Genomic DNA, 15,114 nt, shown 5'->3' with positions numbered 1-15,114 from the left:
TTAGGGTCCGTTTGGTTAACGGGAATGGGTTGGAACCGAAATGGTAATAGCCCTTTGGTAGGGCGGAATGGGATTCCCATTCTCATTTCTGGGCTCTGGCCGTATGACATTCCATTTCAGGGAATAGTCATTCGACATTTCGACTCATTCCAGACTCCTCCGATAAGAATTCCCTTCTATTTGGCAAAAATAAATAAGAAATGCCAAGTGATTTAAAAATCCTCAAACCCTATTTTTCTTTATACAATGTCAGTCCTCCTTTGAAATTAATGCATATTGATGAGTGGTGATTTGGCCCGACCTATTCATGCACGGATATGTGGAAACAACCTGCTGATCGGGCATTAACTTAGCATTCCCTGCCACCTCAGCGAGGTCAGGTCACATTGGATACCTCGGGGCTCGGGCACCTTGGCCAAGATCAAGGTCCAAGCAACTCATGATGACCCAACCTATTGAGGTGACAAATAGCCAACTTCTAGCATTGTCCGAGCAACTCACACATCTGTAGGTCTTATCCTTATCTCGCCCAAATCGAACGGACTCGATAAGCCTTATCAGCTAGCACGAAATCCACCTCCTAGTGCGGAATTGACTCCTAACAGCACGGGCCAAAGATCTCGAAGGTGTTTCGTGATACCTACGATAACTCACCTATATAAAGGCATCAACTCCCAACGACATAAGGTACGCGCGATTTGCTACTCACTAGTCTACTAGCATACAAACATTCAGCTTGCCCAACTAAGTACTAACTTAAGCATTGAAGTACCCAAACTAGGTAAGCCACCCCAGGTCCTCTGAACCTTCCTCATTTGCAATTCGACCAGCCAGTAAAGCAGACTAACATCTGAATTGCCCTCCAGCCAGGAGTATCCAAATCACGCTCCATCACATATCTTATAGGATCACATTCAAATTCTCATTTGAAATAAACAACTTGGGAGATAGATAGACTATTCTTATTTTGATTTTAGGACACATTGGTTTGGTTTTGATTCTGATCATAAACCAAACAAACCCTTAGAATTACAAATAATATGATTCTCCTCCTAATGACGATTAGGGGTGCAAGCCGATTAGGTTGGGTTGAGTCAATCCTAACTCCACTCAAGTTGTTTAACCCACTACTTTAACTCTAACCCAACCCTAGTACATCAGGTTGGGTTTGGGTTGGTCCGATTTTTCTACTTCCTCTTTTTAGATGTATTCATTTCCTTAGAAGGGGGTGTTTGACAACATCAACCCTAAGGGTTCATCTCAATTTAATATTATCACTATTGTGTGTAAAAGAGTATAGTTATCATGTTTTAGGAAAAAATGCATTAAAACTTAAAATTTTTTGACATATAGTATCTATGCATATATGTTCAATATGGATCAGGTTGATCAAGGTTTCCACCCCAACTCAAGACAAAATTAAATCAGATTCGTACTTTTCAACCCTAACCCTAATCCAAACTTCTGCCCAACCCAATCCTAGTTTTTGGGGAAATTAATCTAGCCCAAGTTGCAGCTCAATCTGATTGGTAGTTGTAATTTTTAAACCAATGTTTTCTGAATGCCCTCAATTCTAAATTCTCTACAGTTTTACTTGTAAAGAACCCCTGGCCAATCCCATTAAATGGGAATATGATAAAGATATGCATAGGCTTGTCAATGGTACTCGAAAATCAGAGGCCCAATTCAATTATCTCAGATTTCGGATGATGAATTTATTTAATCAGATCAGATTTAGATTTGACTCCATCTAATCTGATTAAAATTTATTTATTAATTTTAATATATAAATTTTATATACTTATATTTAAAATTATAAAAATATATTTTATATATTATATTACATATAAATTTATATATATAATAAATTTAATATACTATGTTTATATTAATTTATTATATATATAAATTGAAAAATAAATAATTTTTTATTTTTTTAGTATTTAAAAAAATTAAAACAGATAAATTAAATCGGAATTTGACCCGAATCCATTAAGATTCGAATTCAAATCTTAAAATCCAATTGAATTTTGGATCAGATTCGGATGTAGGTTCTCACCGATCGAATTGGATGTAAATTTTGTTGCATCTTATTCGAGAACAGTCCGATTACAGCCCTAGATATATGTCATTTTAATGAAGCGTGATCCGAAGGTAACCCATGGTGGGGCTACAAATGGATAGGTTGAATCAGATATAGGTAATCCAAATGTGATCCGTTTATATTCGGATTGGAACAGAATCTTGTCCGTCAATTCAATATTGATTTTGAATAGAATTATAGAATGAAAAAAATTGCTTTAAACTTGAACCTTACCAAATACTTGAAAACTAAGTCTATTTTTAATCAAAATACATAGCCCTGACCCCCTTCATGTTGGAAACAAATGTTCAGTACCGGAGAAAAGTTTTTGAAATGTGATTTCATATGTCAAATTAAGGGTGTTCTGTAACGTAAATTGTTTTTCTTATTGCTGATTCCAAAAATAAATTAAAATCATTTTATCTAAAAACAGATCGTTTCTTAAAACAAAAAAAAATAAACATGTTATTGGTTGTATATATATGTTTTTGTTTTCAAAACTGAAACCAAAAACATGTTCCTGAAACATGTTGTCATTTAAGTACTCAACATCATGTTCAATAAATCATACAATTTATTTAAAACAAAAAAATATATATATGTTATTGGTTGTATATATGTTTTTGTTTTCAAAACTGAAATCAAAAACATGTTCTTCAATAATCCTTGCCTCCATCTAGGTCAAAATAAACTCCCTTGTGTTTTTCACGTGCCCTTTTGCAAGTGCTGTTTGGATTGTGTTATAGATGGGGCTGAATGTGGAAGGTAACAAATGGCCTTTGGGTTGTGGGTTGCCCTTCGAGAAGAGGAAGGTGAAGGATTCCCGGGGAGTTCGCCCCGTGGGAATACCCCGATGCTTAAGTTAGGACTCTGAGAGAGCTATAAGAAATGCAAAGAGAGCTAAGAGTGCAGATAGCGCTAGATCATTTCAATTACCTTCGCCCCTTGGAAACCGGGGCCTTTAAATACAGATGTTCTTGTCAAATCAGGTGTAACCGCCACTGGCCCTCTGTCGCAACCGTTATTTGCCAAGGCTACGCAGGTAACCATTGCGGAGTGCTGCCCAATCAAATGAGAGACACGACCCGGAAAGGACAGACACGGCGCCACCTGTCGAGAGACGTGGGTGCAGTCCATCGGGCTAGCAGGGACTGCGCCGTCAGTCAGGAAATGTGGTGCAGTCTGACGGGTACAATCTTGTCAAATAAGAAGCTTCTTGAAAACGCCGCGTCGCTTAATAGCGAGCTGCCTTGTATCGAGCTATCCCATAGCGAGCTGCCTTGTAGCGAGCTTCTGGAGGTATTCCGAGGTGATTCTGCCTGAGGTTGCCTTTGAGGCGTTCCTCTTGCCTAAGTATTGGAGTGAGCTGATTGTCCGAGATCACGAGTTGGGATAGACTTAGCTTGGAGTGTTCCCTTTCAGCATACTGGGGTCCTTGAGCTTGCGCTGTAGCGAGCTTGTTCCGTGGCGAGCTATAATGTAGCGAGCTGACCTGCGAGGACTTTAACGAGCTCGTTACTCAGTTGTAGCCAGGCTGTCATGCTGAGTTGTTACTTATGTCGAGTCATGCCCACGTGTTGCCTTCTTAAGAGGTCGGGTCAAATCACCCTCCATCAATTGCCCCCCACTCCTCGGGCTAAGGGTCTCACTCTTTGCGCGGGGAGTCCATGAGGTGATGGGCGGATTTGACTCGAAATTCAAACTAGATTGACCGATCGCATTAAATACACACGCGGATGTCAAGCAATTTCTAGACTTTTCAAGTGCCAAAACGGCTCTCAATTTCGAAAGACGTGCAGTCGGCATTACCTTAATCATGGAAGACATGCAGCCAGTCATACTTCAGTTTCAGAAGACGTGCGGTCAGTTTGATTACGAACCGTCGGATTCGCCTTGATCTGCTCCGTCGGTTTGTGGGCATAGTGGCTACAAATAGGAGGGCCCCAAGCCTCATTTTTCTCATGCCAACTTGCCTTGCTTTCGGATTTGAGGTCGCACCTTTGCCTAGTTGCTCGAGCTCTTCTTCTGTTCACACCGTCCTTTCGGTTCAGCTTTTTCCTGGTGAGTCCTCTTGTTCTGTCAGCAATGTCTGGGTACCCGTACAACATCTTTCCCTGGGGTGGTAACCAGGATGACGCCCCTTCGAGCTCAAGGGGAGCTTGGGAGCAGGCTCCAGAAGCTTGGGAGGCCTTCGACGAAACGACTTCCACTTCCCGGGGTAGGGAGCCGGACAACTTCGGTCCTTCCTCCATGTCGATGGAGAGACTCAGGACCTTGGTCCTTCAATTTGACCTTCCCAGAAATCTCATCTACAGTCTCCCATCTGGCAACTATCCTTGGGAACATGGTCATGACGAAATCATGATCTTCCAGGAACAGCTCATTGCTGGCCTTTGTCTTCCTCTGCATCCCTTGATAGTGGAGGTTTTAAACCATTTTAATGTTACTATAAACCAATTCACCCCAACTCAATCCGAAATGTAGTTGGGACAATTTCTTTGTTTTATGAGTATTGTCTTCCTCTTGACCTCGACATCTTCTCCTCTATTCTTTCCATTAAGAATGCCTCCCTCGGAGCGCCTCTAGAGAGGCGTTCTTATTACTTTTCTCCCCGTTCTTATTATTTTGTAGTTCGCAACCCCGAAGGGTGGCCCTTCCAGACCCACTGGAGGGCCGCCATCCAAGATTTGGGTGTTGACTTGGATCCAAAAGTTCGGGAGACGTTGCAATCCTGTGCAGTGATTGGCTTCCATTGATCGGACTATTTGGCCGAGGACAAGCTCGCGTAGGCCGGCCTGAGCCCTGGTAGGTTGCCCTTAGGTCGCGCTCCCTTTTTTTTTGGACTAATGCCTTGTGATTTTTGGCAGCCAACATGTATGGTGTAGATGCACGCCGCCTTCTGTCAAGCACCAAAAGCGCAGGGGGAAGAGGTTGCGCCCTGACCGAGCGTCCACTTCCGGGAGCATCGAGTTTGAGGCTGCCAACCCAGCCTTCGTTCCACCATCGCCAGAGGTCTCACCGGTCCCGTTCGAGGGAGTAGCCACGGAAGGTGGCGCAGAAGAAGGCGAGGTCCCAACGCAAGGACAGTACCCTCCGTCTGTGCAGTCCCGCCCCATCGCCTTCCCGTGGTTCCCTACCGAGGGGAAGGAGGAAAGTGTCACCGACTTCATCGTGGCCTCGCGAAGGAGCCGACAGGCGGTCACCCACGAGGAGGTTGCCGACTAGGGAGGGATGGACCCAAGACAGCTCGCTAGGATGGCCTCAGCTCACTGCATGGTGGTAAGTGGCTACTTTTTTCCTTCCCTTCCCTTCTTCTTCTTCTTCTTCTTTTTTTTTTTTTTTTTTTTTTTACCTTGGCCTTTTGCTGTCAGGTGAACTTCGCCATCCACACCATGGCCCTCCAGACCAACATTCACTCCAAGGACGCCCTCACTTAGAGGTCGAACGTGCAGAAGCTCCAAGGCGAGCTCAACCAGGCCGGAGATGAAATCCTCCAGGCTCGGAAGGGGGACGAGGCTCAGGAACTGCTCGTCTGGGACCAGGAAGCACAGATCGCCCGACTGTCTGAGGAGAGTTCTCGCTACCAGGAGGAGTTGTCGAGGGTGATAGCGGAGAGGGAGCTCCTTTGCTAGCAGGTCCAGAACTTGGAGTCCACGCTCCAGGATCGGACTTAGAACTTTGACGCCATGGTGGAGGCAGAGCGAGCTATGGCGATATGGGACTTCAAAGACTCCCAGGAGTACCACGACCTCCAAGTGGAGTACGGCTCGAGCTCCTACCGTTCAGGATTCAAACTCTACCAATGGCTGGTCTGGAAAAAGTTCTCCGAGCTCAACCTTGAGGGCATAACGATGAAGGGTCTGGACCCAAAAACGGCGGACATGGCGGAGGAGGAGGAACCCGACTCTCCGGAGGACGACGAGGACGTGGAGGCGGTGGAACCTTGAGGTCGGTAGCTGCTCTTTTTTCTTCTGATTCTGGAATGGTTGATCCCAGGTATCTGGACCCGGTTTTAAGTATTTCTTTCTTTTTTTGATGAACTGTCTCGGGCTGTTAGGCCCTACTTTTTCTTTGTTTTTTTTTTTGTTTATAAGAACTAGTAACGAGATGCTTCCTTCTTCTGCTAAGTGTTGTGTGCTCTTCACTTTTTGCTGGAGTGACTTTACCACTCGAACTATTAGAGCTAAATGCCCGAAGTGGGGTTTCTCAGTCGTTGTTACTCCGAACTGTTTCCCGGTACTCGGGGAGAATTTATGGTATACCCCGAGGTGGTTATCATAGTAAGCTTATGCCCGACCCGTACGCACCTGGGTTAAGTTGACGTAGGTTGTCCCTTATCGGGTTCAACTAGTATACCGAGGCGAGCTACGCATCATAGGGTTCACACCCGAGCTGCCTATGCCTTTAGTACTAATACTCAGCCTATGTTGATGAGGCGACTAGGTTTTATTTGGTGCCGAGGTTCTCGTTAGCTTGGCGTTTTAGCCCGTAGGCTGGGGGAATGACTTATAGTCCACTCTTAGAGTTTGCCCATGCCATAGAGGCGACTGGGTCTTATCGTGTCAAGGTCTTCATTAGCTCGGCGTTTTGACCCTTAGGCTTTGGGGGGGCGACTACGGTCTAGCCTCTTCTGGAGTTCGCCCATGCCATAGAGGCGACTGGGTCTTATCGCGCCGAGGTCTTTGTTAGCTCGACGTTTTTGGCCCTTAGGCTTTGGGGGGGCGACTACGATCTAGCCCCTCCTGGAGTTTGCTCATGCCATAGAGGCGACTAGGTCTTATCATGCCGAGGTCTTCATTAGCTTCGCATTTTGGCCCTTAGGCTCTGGGAGTGACTCGTGGTCTACTCAGTAATTTATAGGTAATATTGCCTTAAGTTGACAATATTCCATGCCCGAGGTACTTGTTTCCCTTCTAGGGTTTCGAGCTTGTATGTTCCTTCCCCGAGCATCCGCTTTACTCAGTAGGGTCATTCCCAATTTGACCCGAGCTTACCAACACCGGGCTCAGGCACCATAACTTTACGAAGGACTAGGTTGCTGACGCGGAGGTTCCGCTTCTTAACCCTGGCATTATAGTACCGAGCTACTTTCTGCTGGTAGGCTGCGGTCCTAATATATGCGAGGTCCCGTACTTCGTCAAGTAGGTCGAGGTTGGTGCGTAGCTCGTCTTCATTTTCCTTGTCATCATACGCTTCTAGACGTAGTGAGGGAACCTCGATCTCGGTTGGGATGACTGCTTCAGTGCCGTAGGTGAGTTTGAAGGGGGTCTCGCCTGTAGCAGTCTTCACTATGGTCCGATAAGCCCATAGAACACTGGGTAGCTCGTCTGCCCAAAGTCTTTTAGCTCGGTCCAAGTGTGCCTTCAGTCCGCGGAGGATAGCTCTATTCGTGACTTTCTCTTGTCCGTTTGCTTGAGGGTGTGCGATTGAAGTAAAGTCCTGTTGAATTCCCATGCCTTGGCACTAGTTCTGGAATTTAATGTCCTCGAACTGCTTACCATTGTCAGAGATCAGCACTTGAGGTAACCTGAAGCGGCACACATATTTTTCCAGAAGAAGTTTTGCACATTTCGAGCTGTGATCGTTATGAAGGGTTCAACTTCTACCCACTTAGTGAAATAATCAACTGTCACCACTAAGAACCTTCTCTATTCTGTCGCTAGCGGGAATGGTCTGAGTATATCGATCCTCCACTGCGCAAAATACCACAGACTGGTGAGGTACTTCAGGTTGGCAACAGGTTGGTGGTGGATATTGGCGTGTTTCTGGCACTTATCACACTTTTTGACGAGCTCGATTGCATCTGCTTTCATTGTTGGCCAGTAATACCCCTGTCGCAGTGCTTTCTGGGTGAGAGCCCTGCCCCCCAAGTGTCCGCCGCACAGGCCCTCATGAGTATCGCGGAGGACGAGCTCGGCCTCAGAGGGTCGCAAGCAGCGCAGATAAGGGAGCGTGTAGGACCTCCGGTACAGTCGTCCGTCTATCATGACGTATTTGGCCGCCTGACGCTTCACCCTTCTGGCGGCATTACGGTCCACAGGGAGGGTCCCATGCAGCAGGAAGCTCGCAAGCGTATCGATCCAGCTCGGCTCTGCTTGCATGACAGAAGCGGCCTCCTCTGCCCCCTCGAGAATGCTAGGTTGAGTCAAGTTCTCTATATACACGGTTCTCATGGTATTATCACTGGTGTTGGCTAACTGGGATAGGGCGTCGGCCTCAACGTTCTCCGATCTCGGGATTTGCTTGATGAAGTGTGACTGGAAGTCAAGCAGAGCCTCTCTTACTTTGGCAAAGTAGGCGATCATGGTTGGTTCGCGAGCTTCGTATTCGCCTATGACTTGATTGATCACAAGCTGGGAATCACTGTAGATAACAATATGCTTGTTTTTCACTTCCCTAGCTAGAACCAGCCCGGCTATTAACGCCTCGTACTCCGCTTCATTGTTGATACCGTGAACTCGAAGTGTAGTGCGTACTCCAGTTTTGTGCCGCTTGGTCCGTATAGAACGATTTCGGCTCCGCTGCCCTGCTGGTTTGACAAGCCATCTACGTGAAGGATCCAGGGCTCCTCATCCCAACTCGCGCTCGGCCTAACCAGGAGAGATGCCGCACTTACTTCACGGTGCTCAAGCTCAACTAGCCTGGGAACTTCAGGCTCACCCAAGTTTGGGGCCTCGTGTTCGACCGGCCTGAGGACTTCGGAGCTGAAAGTTCATTATGCGATGAAGTCTGTTAAGGCTTGGGCCTTGATAGCAGTTCGCGACTTGTACTGAAGGTCGTACTCGCTGAGCTCAATGACCCACTTCGTCAGTCTACCGGAGACCTATGGCTTGAGCAGAACTTGCCTCAGAGGTTTATTGGTGAGGACGATGATAGTGTGAGCTTGGAAGTACGGGCGAAGCTTCCGGACTTCAATAACTAGTGCATAGGCTAGCTTTTCTATCTCTGGATATCTCGTCTCTGCTCCCTGCAACACTTTACTAACATAGTAGATAGGTCGTTGGACCCAATCTACCTCTTTTATCAGTACCGAGTTAACCACACCATCACTTGCTGAGAGGTACAGCTCCAAAACATCGCCCTCCTCGGGCCGGGTTAAGACTGATATACTAGCGAGATACTTTTTGAGCTCGTCGAACGCGAGCAAGCACTCTTCGGTCCATTCAAAACATTTGCTTTTAATTGCCTTGAAGAAAGGCAGGCAGCGGTCTGCTGACTTGGACATGAAATAGCTCAGAGCAGCTATTCGGTCATTCAGCCTCTAAACCTCCTTCAGTTTCCGGGGTGGTCTCACGTCTATGATGGCCTTAATTTTATCTAGGTTAGCCTCAATGTCGCGCCGGTTAACGATGTACCCTAGGAATTTACCCGAGGTGACACCGAAGACACACTTATTCGGATTTACCTTCATATCAAACTTACGCAAAATTTCAAAAACATAATGCAAATCTTGTATTAATTCATGCGAAAATTGGGTTTTTGATGACCATGTCGTTTAGATAACATTCTAATTTTTTGCCAATCAATGGCTCAAACAATTTATTTACAAGTCTCTGAAAGGTTGCCCCAACATTTTTTAATTCAAAGGGCATGACCTTGTAACAGTACAAGCCGAACTCGCTTATGAAGGCAGTCTTTTCTTCGTTAATTGGGTCCATCCTGATCTGGTTGTAGCCCGAATAGGCGTCTAGGAAACTCAACAACTCATGCCCGAAAGTCACGTCCACCAGACGGTTGATCCTAGGGAGTGGAAAGCAATCCTTTGGGCAAGCTCGGTTCAGGTCGGTATAATCGATGCACATGCGCCATTTACCGTTGGCCTTTTTTACCAGAATGGGGTTGGCCACCCAGCTCGGGTAATGGACTTCTCTTATAAAATCGGCTGCGAGGAGCTTCCTGACCTCCTCGTCGACTACCCTCCATCGCTCTGGGGCTAAGTTGCGTTTCTTCTGTCTAACGAGCCTAACTATAGGATCAGTTTTCAGCTTGTGAGTTATGATGTTAGGGTCTATGTCGGGCATCTCTGTCGCGGACCATGCAAAAACATCCAAATTTTCAAGTAAGAAGCTTACCAATTGAGATCGCAGAGGCTCCTCAATGGAAGCGCCGATTTGAAGTGCCCGAGCTGGGTCCTCCGTCGATGCCGGGATGGAGGCAGTGTCTTCCGTGGGTGCAGCTCGCTCTTCGCATTGCTCCATAGGTCGCTCTAGCTCAAGGTCGTCGGCCACCTTGGCTTTCCCTTTGAGGGCGGCGACATAGAACTTGCGAGACTCAAGCTGGTCACCTCGCGCTATCCCAATTCCGAAGTCCGTGGGGAACTTCATTGTCAAATAGTAAGTGGAGACCACTGCACGTAGGGCATGGGTGATCGGCCATCCTACTATGGCATTGTACGGGGAGGGGGTTGCAACCACTAAGAAGTTGTGGTTGACCCTCACTATGCTAGGCCTGGTGCCGACTTCCACAGGTACTGTAATCCTTCCCAGGGGCCTGACTTTCTCTCCGCTGAAGCCTACCAAGGGAGTATTTGCGGGCTTTAGGTCGCTTTCTTGGAGCTGAAGTTTGTCAAATGGTGCTTTAAAAAGGATATCTGTCGAGTTGTCCAAGTCGACGAGGACACGCCTAACTTCAAAGTCATTAATCTTTACCTTTATGACAAGCGCATCATCATGGGGGTACTGGACCCCGCGTGCATCGTCCTCTGTGAAGAAGATCGGGTCCTCCGTCCTTAACTGCTTCGGGGGATTCTGCTCTTCCCTGGCGGCCTCGCGAGCTGATGTCTGAGCTGTAGCTGAGGTATAGCCCGCCACGACCGAACCTCCGACAATCATGTGGATAGTCCCCCGAACTGGTCTCTCTTTAGGGGGCTGCCTTTGCGGTTGTTCTGCCTGCTTGCTGGATTCGGGAGCATCTCTACTCTGCTCCCCCTGCCGACCTACTTTATTATTATTATTATTATTTTGTACAAAATTTCTCAAGTATCTGCGACGGATGAGCTCCTCTATCTCATCGCGGAGGTTTTTACAATTTTCGGTGCTCTGATCGTGGTCTTTATGGAAATTACAATACAAATTCTTATTTCTTACACTAGGATCTGCCTTCAGTCGAGGTGGCCACTTCACATACGGAGCGTCCTTGATCGCCATAAGGATCTCGGCCCGCTTCGCGTTCAGGGGGTGTAGTCCGTTCTTTCGGCTGGCAGAGCTCGGAAAGGCTGACTCGGCCTTGCCCCCCGGGCTGGGTCCTTCTTCTTCTTGCTATCACCCTGAGTTGAGGACTCTGTTTCCCTTTTTCTTTTCTCAAGGGCCTGTTCACCTTTCTGGTTGATCTCCTCCTCCATCCCTATAAACTGGTCAGCGAACTTGAGGAACTCGGCATAGTCTTGGGCTGATTAACAACTACGTGCCAATTGAATTCTTTGTGGGTAACGCCTCGCTTGGCCGCGGTGAGCCGAATTGCGGGGTCCAGGTCAGGTATTTGCAAACAAGCGTCACTGAACCGCTTGATATAACTTCAAATGGACTCTCCTTCCTTTTGGACTATGCCAAGGAGGCACTCTTGAGTTCTAGGGCACCTCTTGCTGGTGATGAAATGAGAAGTGAAGATTTGCACGAACTGCGCCCAGCTTTTTATTGATCCGGGCGCGAGATTCCGATACCATGTGCGGGCCACTCCTTTGAAGGTGGTGGAGAAAGTCACGCACATGTAGGATTCACTGGCCCTTGCTAGGTGCATCTGGGACTAGAAGACATCAACATGGTCATTCGGATCGAATGATCCGTCATACTTATCTAGGGGAGGAAGCTTGAAGTTCTTTGGCATAGGAACAACAAGAAGCTCTGAAGACAAGGGGGAGGGAACTGAAAGGAGAGGATTAGCTTTTACTTCACCTGAGCTTACCTCCTCCTTACCCTTGAGCTCGAGCAGGTCGCGAGTGGCAGTTCAACGAGCTCGTTGGCACCTTCGCTTCTGCTTCGTCGGCTCGACGTTGGTGCTGCTTGCTTCAGTATTACCGAGCTCGATGGGCCCAGGGAGGGGCTTGGACTGCTGATGATAGCTGTGAACCGAGGGGCCTTGCCTGTAATCCGTGGCTAGGACCTCAAACTGGTTTTCAGCAAGTGAGAGCTCGAACTAAGAGTGCTGAGGCGATGTGGGCCTGATCGGCTGGGAGGCCCCCGACTTGCCTGTAGACTGCGAGGCAGGGGTGACTGGTCTCTCCTTCCTTTTATGGGACGAGGCTTGGCTCTTGGAGGGATTCTGGGTTTGAGAGGCCTCTCCCCAGCGAGGACATTCGCTCCGACGGGGGGGCTTACCTTGCTTCGCGGCTGGATACCGAGGGGGAAGCGGCTACTGGGCCTGAGGCAGTGAAGGGAACTGCTATTGATACTGGTACTGAGAAACTTGATGCAGCACTTGCTGCTGATAGAGTTGAAACTGTTGGAACTGTTGCATTTGAGCTTGCATAGCTCGCATGCACTGCACCAGGTCTTCAAGCTGGTTTTGGTTGATCACTGGGGGAACAACAAAAGGTTCAGTGAAGGTTGTTCCAACCGTGGAAGGGAGCAGAGCGTTCACAGTTGCCACTGTCTGGGGCACATTCAGGCTGAGAACTCCGTCCACAGAGAGGGGGACGGTGAACTGTCCAATGTAGACAGTGGGGAGCTGAGGTCACTCCTCAAAAGCGTTCTGGTCGGCACCACATACGGCATTGCTAGAGGAAGCCATGGATGTTGAGTTCTTAGAGAAAGTTGCAGAGATTAGAGGAAGGCTTTTTGAAGTGATTCCCACAGACGGCGCCAAATGATGTAGTGCGATCCGGGCACTCCTAGCTGGCGGACGTCTGGCTCCTAGCTGGCGATGGACGGTACCTGAGAAGAGGAAGGTGAAGGATTACCGTGGAGCTTGCCCGGTGGGAATACTCCGATGCTTAAGTTAGGACTCTAAGAGAGCTGTAAGAAATGCAAAGAGAGCTAAGAGTGCAGATAATGCTAGATCAATTCAATTACCTTCGCCCCTTGGAAACCGGGGCCTTTAAATACAGATGTTCTTGTCAAATCGGGCGTAACCGCCACTGGCCTTCTGTCGCAGTCATTATTTGCCAGGGCTGCGTAGGTAACCGTTGCAGAGTGCTGCCCAATCAAATGAGAGACATGACCCGGAAAGGACAGGCACGACGCCACCTGTCGAGAGACGTGGGTGCAGTCCGCTGGGCTGGCAGGGACTGCGCCGTCTGTCAGGAGACGTGGTGCAGTCTGATGGGTATGGTCTTGTCAGATAAGAAGCTTCCTGAAAACGCCGTGTCGCTTAATAGCGAGCTATCCCATAGCGAGCTGCCTTGTAGTGAGCTCCTAGAGGTATTCCAAGGTGATTCCGCCTGAGGTTGCCTTTGAGGCAGTCCTCTTGCCTAAGTATTGGAGCAAGATGATTGTCTGATCTCGCAAGCTGGGATAGACTTAGTTTGGAGTGTTCCCTTTTAGCATACTGGGATCCTTGAGCTCGCGCTATAGCGAGCTTGTTTCGTGGCAAACTGTAATGTAGCGAGCTGACCTGCGAGGACTTTAACGAGCTCATTACTCAGTTGTAGCCAGGCTATCACGCTGAGCTGTTACTTATGTCGAGTCATGTCCACGTGTCGCCTTCTTAAGAGGTCGGGTCAAATCACCCTCTATCACTAATGATGAATGAAATGAGCCTCAGGGCTTTTTGAATTGTTATTGTTATTATATTGGAATTGCGAAATGGAATGCAATGGATCATAACTCATAAGGTCAATTAACAATTACAAAATCTCAACTCAAATATTCACCGCCACCATGAGTATCAACTCGAGAGGAGGAAACATACACTTGATATGTAAAATGGATCCTACACACATTATTTAAATCGAGCTTCTATTGCTTATTCCACAACTAGCCACACAAGTCAAAGGTGCTGGTAGGCAATTATTTTGGGCTCTAGGAAGCAAACAAGATAAATATCAAAGAGTTCATGCTTTTTTTACGGAGAAGTATGGATACACCGAGTGCAGATTTCTGATTCCCATTGCACAACTATAAACACTCAAAACATCAAAAAAATACACCCTATGCACTCATATCCGCTCGTGAATTGGCATCAATTCCGAGCTGGCACCTACCCTAAATGTATTTTGAACCTACAAGTTCTGACATTGAGGTCATCGGTCATTCTCCCTTTTTTCTGCTATGACTATTATGCTTATTATGAATAGTAATAATAGGCCCCCTCTCTTGATAGATGTAAATTATGCTTTTTAGATAGCGGTGAGCATTCGGTTTATTTAGTTAAAAATTGAATTGAACAACCAAAATTTTAAAAATCAAAATAAGAAAATTAAAACCAAACCAAACCAGACCTGAGTTATAGGAAAACAAAAATAACTGAAACCAAATTTCATTATTAATATATTGGATAGTATATATTACATATTATATGACAAAATTCGGTTAATTTGATTTTTCTAGTTAACCAACATTTTAAATCCAAAAGCCGGAACTGAAATTTTCAATTTGATTTTTTTTTCAGATTTAACTGAATAATGCTAATCTCTATTTGTAAATAGGCAGTATAATTATATAGCTCATGAACTAGCTATTAAAGTGTGTAAGAGGGGATTGTATTTAATATTACCCCCAAGTGGATTATATGTATCATCTTTTAACCTGAGGCTCCATTTTCACTTAAACAAAACATATTTATATTTGTACTCTTCTCAAAGGAAGCTTAATATAATAGTTATACTTCTTTTTGGCAAAAAAACTTGAACCTTTGACCCTTTGACTATTAAAAATAAAATATTCAAGCCAAGGTTCAAATTATCAGATATGCTTAGCATATCGGGAATGCAATTTTAAGATACATATCGAGATACTTCTTGCATATGCATGCATATTGGAGAAAAATTAAGATACGCATAGAAACACATAGAAACACTATAAAAACTTCGATATAACATAAAAATACATCAATAACACTAAACATAAAGCTTTAATAAGATATATACATTAAATTAA

The sequence above is a fragment of the Nelumbo nucifera genome, chromosome 1, assembly GCF_055504915.1.
Source record: "Nelumbo nucifera cultivar China Antique chromosome 1, China Antique-T2T, whole genome shotgun sequence".
Classification (NCBI taxonomy): Eukaryota; Viridiplantae; Streptophyta; class Magnoliopsida; order Proteales; family Nelumbonaceae; genus Nelumbo; species Nelumbo nucifera.
This window is presented reverse-complemented; position numbering follows the sequence as displayed.